Genomic DNA, 9,962 nt, shown 5'->3' with positions numbered 1-9,962 from the left:
ACATTTCTTCATTATACATCTTTGCGAATTCCCTTCTTTGTAAAGTGTAATGTAAAATAAAACCTTATACGAGTTTAATTCACGATGTAACTTGATTACTCGGCTTCCTGTATAATTATGATACCATGTATCTAATACTTTCCACTGTATATCCCTAATATACAGGTATCTTTCCTACCTACAATGATCGTTATTTGTTCTTCCTTCTGCTTCTGCAGCATATCAACCGTTTATTGCTATCCCAAGTTCATACGTCTTACGTAAGGTATTACTTATTTTTTTAATATCTCATAGATATTTGCTTCATTGTTTTCTTGTCCCTGAAAAGCGGCCACAGAAGTCAGTAATTTCGGTCTAAGTTCAGTTCAGTTCTGATGAGAGTAATCTGACCAGTAGCTTTACCCAAAACCTTTTGTTTATTGCAATTCGGACGCCTGTTACCGCCAATCGTTTATACTGTCGTTGTTACTCAGTAGATATGTCAACAAAGACCTTGTGCGGCACTGATAGTCTCCTAAACGTCTGCTACGGTAAGTGAATAGTTTCGATTTGCATTTATTGTACTGACGTATGAATAGATTTACCCACAGCTTATGGTTGAAATTTGTTAAGGCGGAAGTCTATCTTAACAAACACCGAAATGTTGTGAAACGGACTGTAATAGTGGCCCAGTTATATGTGATAAAAGAACTAGTTTTGAATTAATCATAACTAAATTCCAGAAACAGAATTTGGTCTGGAATTTCACTTGTATCACAATATAGGTAAAAACAGCTGACACACAGATAAATTGTTTAGTCTTATAGGATTCATGTTAACGGGCAAGATTTGTTTTTTAGCTGTCCGTTACAATTAAAAAAAAAAGTAATGTAATATATATCCATAGAGCAGCAGAAGCTGCTCAGAAGTTCCGTAGTAATGAAAGGTCACCATCAGATCTTTTTATGAGTAGAATGATTTAGGAGAAACTGGGGAACATATATCAGGATGATAAGTTCACATTTTCAATTGCGAAGCCGGCCGCGGTGGTCTAGCGGTTCTAGGCGCTCAGTCCGGAACCGCGCGACTGCTACGGTCGCAGGTTCGAATCCTGCCTCGGGCATGGATGTGTGTGATGTCCTTAGGTTAGTTAGGTTTAAGTAATTCTAAGTTCTAGGGGACTGATGACCACAGATGTTAAGTCCCATAGTGCTCAGAGCCATTTGAACCATTTGAACCAATTGCGAAAACTGAACATATACAGGTTGAGGCAGCTAAGTCATAACGCCCCTTGTATCTCCCCAACCGTAATAGATACAAAGAAGCCGTTTGGGCAGTCAATTTCAGGGACAGGGGTTACTCGAATACATCACATTTCATCTTTGTGCTATTTTTTATCACAGAGATATGAGGCCATCTTTGGTTTTCTTAAATGGAACCCAATGTTAAATTTTTGCGTAACATGATGGGCTTAAAAAGATGGTTTCAAATATGTGTATATCATAATAGTTAGGAGGATAGTTTTGAGACACAGGTATATTCCCGTATCGTATTCGTCCTTCGAAGCGGCGTTGTGCAATGCGACCTTTCCTGTAGACCACTGAGGAACTTAACAGGGAAATCGTTGTTTACCTGCTTCTCGATAACGCCGCAAGGGGACATACGAGGTAGCTGGAGAGAAGGGTATAAATGTGCTGCTGGGGTAATGAGACACCGCATTTCCGTCGCAGTTTCCTGTAGCAGACATGTACACCAACGAAGAAATGTTAGATACGCTTCCAGTGTATGGTGAAAGCAAAATATTGTTAGAGTAATAAAGCGATATGGTGAGCTGTAGCCTGATCGTGAGCGTCCTACGCGCCAGCTTCTTGCACGTATTTGCAAGAAACTACTTGAATCTGAATCATGGAACGCCATACAGAGGACAAGGCAGAAAACTGCAACTGGCGAGGTTCATGAAGAGGGCGTTTTAGCTTTGGCGCATAACGACCCTATTGTTTTGTTGCAATGTATCGTCTCGGAATGTGGTATAAGTCAGAGAAGTGTTCTACGCATATTGCACCGGCATAGATTTCACCTGTTTCACCCCTTATTACATCAAGCACTCTCCGGTGTGGATTTCGAACGGCGCCAGAAATTTTGCCGGTTTGCTCTGGAGCGATTACAAGATGATCCAACGATTTTTCAACGGGTGCTTTTTACTGATGAAGCGACTTTCACAAACCACGGTAATGTGAATTTGCATAACATGCATTACTGGTCAATAGAGAACCCTCATTGGCTTCGACAGTACAGTATCAGCAACCGTGGAGTGTTAACGTGTGGTGCAGCATTGTCGGAAATGTCATTGAGGGGCCGTACGTAATTCCGGGTATACTAAATGGCAATAACTATGCACAGTTCCTGCGAAACGTTCCGCCCATTTTGGTTGAGGAGGTACCACTAACTACGCATCAGTGCATGTGGTTCGAACATGACGGCTGTCCTGCTCAGTCTTCCCGTGTGGCTATAGAGCTGTTAAATGAAAAGTTCCCGGATTATTGGATAGGACGACGTGCTGAAGTGAAGTGGCCAGCCCGGTCTCCTGACTTGACCCCTCTTGATTTTTTTCTGTGGGGAGCAATCAAACATAAAGTGTATGCTCAAATACCAACTACGCCAGACGATATGAAGTAACGTATCATCGAAGCGTGCGCTGATATCTCACAAGACATCCTCGCAGCCGTTCACAAATCATTCGAACGGCGACTACAAATGTGCATTGCAGCAGAGAGGAAGCATTTTGAGAACATGCTTCAGTAAAGTTATGTATCATGTACAGTATGTATTTTGTATCTTTATGTGTATTTGCTTCGTATTTTCATCAATAGTAAATATTTTCAAATAAAAAACAAATATGTACGAAATAATTGTGACTAATAAGGGCCTCCTCATTTGCATTCGTATTTCTGTTAATTAAAATGTATTAATATCTTGTAGTATTTTAACACTGTATGTTGTCTACTATTTTGGTATCACTGCTGTCAAATAACTGAATAATATTTGCGTGACATCATCAGTTAATTTTTGCGCAAAATATCGCAGTATGTATTAATGTTGTCGGGTAAATGGGTGTGGTCGTGTAAGGACGGACTCGCGACGTTTTCCCTCTACACAACAGCAAAGGTAGCATTGGACGACTCCGCTTGGAAGTACGAATACGATACGGTAAATTATTTGTTTCTCAAAAACTATTCACCTAAATATTATGACATACACATAATTGAAACCGTCTTGTTAAGCCCATCATGTTACGCAAAAATTTAACATAGGGTTCCATTTAAGAAAACCAAAGATGGCCTCATATCTGTGTAGTAAAAAATAGCACAAACATGAAATTTGATGTACTCAAGCAGCCCTGTCCCTACAATTCCTGCCCAAACGGCATCTTTGTATCTGTTACGGATGGGGAGATAGAGGGGGTGCTATGACTTAGCTCTGCCTCACTCTCTCTCTCTCTCTCTCTCTCTCTCTCTCTCTCTCTCTATATATATATATATATATATATATATATACTCCTGGAAATTGAAATAAGAACACCGTGAATTCATTGTCCCAGGAAGGGGAAACTTTATTGACACATTCCTGGGGTCAGATACATCACATGATCACACTGACAGAACCACAGGCACGTAGACACAGGCAACAGAGCATGCACAATGTCGGCATTAGTACAGTGTATATCCACCTTTCGCAGCAATCCAGGCTGCTATTCTCCCATGGAGACGATCGTAGAGATGCTGGATGTAGTCCTGTGGAACGGCTTGCCATGCCATTTCCACCTGGCGCCTCAGTTGGACCAGCGTTCGTGCTGGACGTGCAGACCGCGTCAGACGACGCTTCATCCAGTCCCAAACATGCTCAATGGGGGACAGATCCGGAAATCTTGCTGGCCAGGGTAGTTGACTTACACCTTCTAGAGCACGTTGGGTGGCACGGGATACATGCGGACGTGCATTGTCCTGTTGGAACAGCAAGTTCCCTTGCCGGTCTAGGAATGGTAGAACGATGGGTTCGATGACGGTTTGGATGTACCGTGCACGATTCAGTGTCCCCTCGACGATCACCAGTGGTGTACGGTCAGTGTAGGAGATCGCTCCCCACACCACGATGCCGGGTGTTGGCCCTGTGTGCCTCGGTCGTATGCAGTCCTGATTGTGGCGCTCACCTGCACGGCGCCAAACACGCATACGACCGTCATTGGCACCAAGGCAGAAGCAACTCTCATCGCTGAAGACGACACGTCTCCATTCGTCCCTCCATTCACACCTGTCGCGACACCACTGGAGGCGGGCTGCACGATGTTAGGGCGTGAGCGGAAGACGGCCTAACGGTGTGCGGGACCGTAGCCTAGCTTCATGGAGACGGTTGCGAATGGTCCTCGCCGATACCCCAGGAGCAACAGTGTCCCTAATATGCTGGGAAGTGGCGGTGCGGTCCCCTACGGCACTGCGTAGGATCCTACGGTCTTGGCGTGCATCCGTGCGTCGCTGCGGTCCGGTCCCAGGTCGACGGGCACGTGCACCTTCCGCCGACCACTGGCGACAACATCGATGCACTGTGGAGACCTCACGCCCCCACGTGTTGAGCAATTCGGCGGTACGTCCACCCGGCCTCCCGCATGCCCACTATACGCCCTCGCTCAAAGTCCGTCAACTGCACATACGGTTCACGTCCACGCTGTCGCGGCATGCTACCAGTGTTAAAGACTGCGATGGAGCTCCGTATGCCACGGCAAACTGGCTGACACTGACGACGGCGGTGCACAAATGCTGCGCAGCTAGCGCCATTCGACGGCCAACACCGCGGTTCCTGGTGTGTCCGCTGTGCCGTGCGTGTGATCATTGCTTGTACAGCCCTCTCGCAGTGTCCGGAGCAAGTATGGTGGGTCTGACACACCGGTGTCAATGTGTTCTTTTTTCCATTTCCAGGAGTATATATATATATATATATATATATATATATATATATATATATATATATATTCTTTCGCAACTGAAAATGTGAACTTATCATCCTGATCTATGTTGCCCAGTTTCACCTAAAACATTGACATGTTTCTCTCTTCTGCCACCATCTGAAAGTACCAGGTGCCGTTTTTTGAGCTCACGATGGGACTGGTGGAGTTCAGTTGCATGAAAGTACAATACTAATTCAACACATATTTACGAACGTCGCTCAAGAGTAGTTGATGTATGAAGTGTAGTTTCCAACTGTCGTTTAGCATCACAATAAAGAAAGACACACACACACATACATACACACACACACACACACACACACACACACACACACATACACACATATATATATATATGTGGTGTTCCACTAAATGTGTTTGCCTCTGTAAGTTACGAAGTAATAGGCGACGGAAATATTTATTGGGGTAGGTCACCATAAGAAACGTTGCACTGTCTGCGGAGGTATGGACGTACTTTATTGTGTTATTATCCAAAGAGTTCCAACAACAAGATACAGTTTTTTTAAATGGAACAATACTTGTTTCTATAATGCACTGGAATCAATAACACCAACTGTGTATACATAAATTTAAATTACATTCCTATCACTTTTAATTTGGGAACTACAACCCTTGAAAGTATCAGGGGCAGATACAACACACGCTGCGCATAACGCAATGCGCCTTCTAAATGTGGTGCGGCCGAGTTGTAACCTCGTCGGTGTAACAGAGCGAGAAACTTCCTCGATGCGCTGTTAGACTGCCGACTGTCGCCGCACACGGCCTTATACCCGACAGTTCCAGCCACACTAACAAACGGGGCTCAATATATCGCTGTTACTGACATCGGATGAAGATGGCATACACGAACAACGAGTACGTTTACATGTTGTTGACGCTCGGCGAGTGCCGTAGCGATGAAACTGAAGCAGCCATGGCGTACGCCGTGAGATATCCTAGACGAAGAGCTCCGGCAGCCATTACGTTCTTACGTGCCGAACAACGACTTTGGGAAACAGGCAGCTTGGTAATGCGCCGCAGTAACAGACGAAGAATTGCAAGAAGTGAGGAGACGGAGGTGTTTGTTTTAGCTGCAGTACACCACGATCCTCACGTCAGCTTACGAGCCGTTGCTGCAGTCGCTGGTGTCAGTCTCACATCCGTGTGGCGTAAGGTACACGGCCACAGGTTTCACCCGTGCCGCCTGTCACTGACCCAGGAGCTGCATGGGAACGATTTCCGTGCGAGAGTTACATTCTGTGAATGGGCCACGCTGGAGTCTTTACAATGTGTTATGTTCTCTGATGAGTCCACGTTCACAAATTATGGTGCAGTGGATCGTCATACTGTGCACTACTGGGCCACAAACAATCTTCGGTGGGTACGACCAGTCGACCGTCAACGTAGATGGTCTATTAATGTATGATGTGGACTCCTTGGGGGTGAAATCATCGGTTCACACTACTTTCCAGGTACATTGACAGGTGAGTTATATCGCGCGTTTATAGTCGACAGTTAGGGTGGTCTCCTTGAACATGTGTGTCTACACACGAGAGTCCATATGTGGAGGCAGCACGATGGTCACCCAGCCCATTCTGCGCGTACTGTTGTGGAAGAACTAAACGGCAAGTTTGCAGGTAGGTGGTTGGGCGCCATAGTCCTCATTCATGGCCCGCAAGGTCGCCCAATTTAACACCATGAGATTTCTTTTTGTCGGGATATCTAAAGCATCGTGTTCATGTCACTGAGCCCACATCGCCAGATGATCTAAAACGGCGCATCGAGGACGCATGTTGTTCCGTGACACCGGCGATGTTACATCTCGTCAGCAGATCCTTTAGAAGACACATTGCATTGTGCATTCAGGAACATGGACACACTTGAACATCTCATTTAAATCAACTTCCCAGTGCCAGAAGATCCATCACCTACCACATAGCCATGTATTATGTACGGCGTGTGGTATCTGCCCCTGAAACTTTAAAGCGTTGTAGCTCCCAAACTAAAAGTGATAGGAATGTAATTTAAATTGATTTTTACACAGCTGGTGTTACTGATTCCAGTGCATGCTAGAAACAACTATTGTTGTATCTTTTTGCTGTAAGTCTTTGGATAATAACACAATAAACTATATATGACGGTAGTATCTGTTCCCGAAAGAACAGTTACCGTGGATGACCATGCAGCTTTGCTAGAAATGAAATGATAATTAAATGGACACCCTAGCTGCAAACAGGCGTTGATGTACTTCATTGGGGACACGTTGAAAATGTGTGCCCCGACCGGGACTCGAACCGCGGTGGCTCAGATGGATAGAGCGTCTGCCATGTAAGCAGGAGATCCCGGGTTCGAGTCCCGGTCGGGGCACACATTTTCAACATGTCCCCAATGAAGTACATCAACGCCTGTTTGCAGCTAGGGTGTCCATTTAATTATCATTTCACAATAAACTATGTTCATAACTCCGCAGACATAGTAACGTTTCTTATGGTGACCTAACGCAATAAATATTTCCGTCGCCTATTACTTCGTAACTTACAGGCAGAGGCAAACACGTTTAGTGAAACACCATATATATATGAGTGTGTGTGTGTGTGTGTGTGTGTGTGTGTGTTTGTCGAAGTCAAAACAGACCTTTCTTTATTGTAATGCTAAACGACAGTTGGAAACTATGCTTCATACTTCATACATCAACTACTCTTCAGCGACGTTCGTAAATGTGTCTTGAATTCGTACTGTACTTTCATGCAATTGAACTCCACCAGTCCCATAGTGAGCTCAAACAACGTTATCTGGTAATTTCAGGGGGCGAGAGAAGAGAGAAACATGTCATCGGGGATATTTTGTAAGAGACGATCGACTGCAGCAGATTCGATGCATGATACGTTTCTTAATGCAACCATGATAGATGCTCCACAAAAATGCCTAAAAATCCTTAAACATTACCGCCATCATGTTTCGATTTCAAGTTTTACCCCTTGGCAATGTGAAACTGTTGGATTCTGCAGATACGTGTCAGACATCAGTCGAATATCAAATGAAACTATGTAGTTCCAGAGACCTTTTCAAGTCTCAAACATCTTCGATGCGTATAGGCAGACTGAAGCGACGATAGAAAATTTGGGTCCTGAAAAAGTCTCTGGAAATACAGAGTTTCATTTGATTAAAGCAACTGTGTCTGGGTTTCGGGCAGGATCCTCCGTTTCGTTCGATACTGAGGCGCTCTTCAGGAGCCTCTGCAATGCTGTTCGACTTTAGGGGGGAATATCAAGTGGACTGAGGCGTGAATAGGAATTTGGACTGAGAGGGAGGCGTGCTAGGGTAGTCCGTGCAGGTGGGCAAAGCCATTGTGCAAGGGTGGCGTAGTGGTTACCGCATATGCCTGGAGAGCAAGAGATCCCGGTTCGAATCCAGGCCTTGGTGCAAATTCTCATTCGTCGCTTCAGTCTGTATATATACGCCACTGGAATATATCGAGAGCATATAATCAGCAGAAAAACTGATAAAGTGGATTAAACTATGAATTGTAAGTTAAATGTGATATGAAAGTGGTACGAAGGAACTATGGGTAACTAGGAATTTGCACTCCTGGCAATTAAAACTGGAACACTGAGAGGAATAGAAAATAACAAAATTTAGCTTGTGTTGCACATGCAGTGTAGGAAGAAGATACAGAGCAAGGTTTAATTTGTAACTTGCGGGTGTACAGGATCCGAACATCAGAACACAGAGCTATCACCTCTGGCAGCAAAAATGGCTCTAACCCCAATGGGCATAGAGCTAAATTGAGCTTGGATATCAGATACGGGTGCTTAATTTCATGCTGCATGAACTCTGTCCATTAGTGATAGTGGGTGGCGAGTGGTGGTGTGCCAATTTTACGGCAACGCTTAACTAGCTATTTTCAGTGGGTGAGAGAACTTTGTATGTGCTACACGCCAGGATAGCCGAGAGCGCTAACGCGCTGCTTTCTAGACTCGGGTAGGCGCGCCGGCCCCGGTTCGAATCCACCCGGAGGATTAAAGACGACGCCTGGATGTGGTTTTTAGGCGGTTTTCCACATCCTACTAGGTGAATACCGGGGTGATCCCCACGTCCCGCCTCAGTTACACGACCCGCAGACATTTGAAACACATTTACACTATTTCATGATTTACACTAGACGCAAACAGCGGGGCTACACTAATTCTGTCCCGGGGGTATGGGGTGGTGGCACGAAGGGCATCCAGCCATCCCTTCAACTTAACCATGCCAAATCCGTACTTAACCCTGCCGATCCTGCATACAACGCGGGATACAGGCAGTAGCAAAAGAAAGAGGAAAAGAAAGAGATCTTTGTATGTGCTGACTGGGGCATCAGTCGAACAGCCTCTGCACGGGGGTAGGTCTGGACAACAAGGACAAAACATGGTATTGTTGAGAGATATCGTCGTGGAGACCTCGAAGACAGCGCATTACGCCGGTCTTAAAAGGTCATAAATACAACGCCTGCTGTCGAAAATACCGGCTGTGTGAACCAGATATGATCGTGTTGGATACTGACTGGTGCCTCATACTATCACAGCAGGTACTAGACCCATATGGAGATGACGAAAACAAACTGGCAACATTCGCTAATCTCGGAGGCTCCATCCATGTATACATCAACTGTGAAGCTGTAGGCAGATCTGGGACTCGTCTGGAAATACACGTAGTTTTACTCTTTTGTAGACTTGTCGCTGGGCGCACCACCGCATGCGTGACGCTACATCACCACCGATCACCGTGTTAACGGACCGTGGCGCTCTGGATGCCATCGCACTCTACGCGTGGATACTTTTCTTACTGCGAAGAAGTTCATTACGTGACTCAAGGTACGTAAAGTTGCTGTAGGGTCCTGCACGACCAAGCAAACAATGTCTGTCCTCTCGGGCGCAAGTCGCGTGGACCGCTTAGATGCTGCGATAGTAGAGGATGCCCCATCCTTCCTCTTCGTGGTCCATCG

At 45.4% G+C, this 9,962-nt stretch overlaps 1 non-coding gene across 1 annotated transcript; it reads left to right on the top strand.

Annotated features, from left to right (window-relative positions):
• Window positions 1–7,271: 7,271 nt before the first annotated feature.
• Window positions 7,272–7,345, top strand: Trnat-ugu. Its single transcript has one exon. It is a non-coding gene; the product is annotated as a tRNA-Thr (tRNA).
• Window positions 7,346–9,962: the final 2,617 nt, after the last annotated feature.

This window comes from Schistocerca americana, chromosome X, assembly GCF_021461395.2.
Source record: "Schistocerca americana isolate TAMUIC-IGC-003095 chromosome X, iqSchAmer2.1, whole genome shotgun sequence".
In the NCBI taxonomy this organism is placed as follows: domain Eukaryota; kingdom Metazoa; phylum Arthropoda; class Insecta; order Orthoptera; family Acrididae; genus Schistocerca; species Schistocerca americana.
This window is presented reverse-complemented; position numbering and strand designations above follow the sequence as displayed.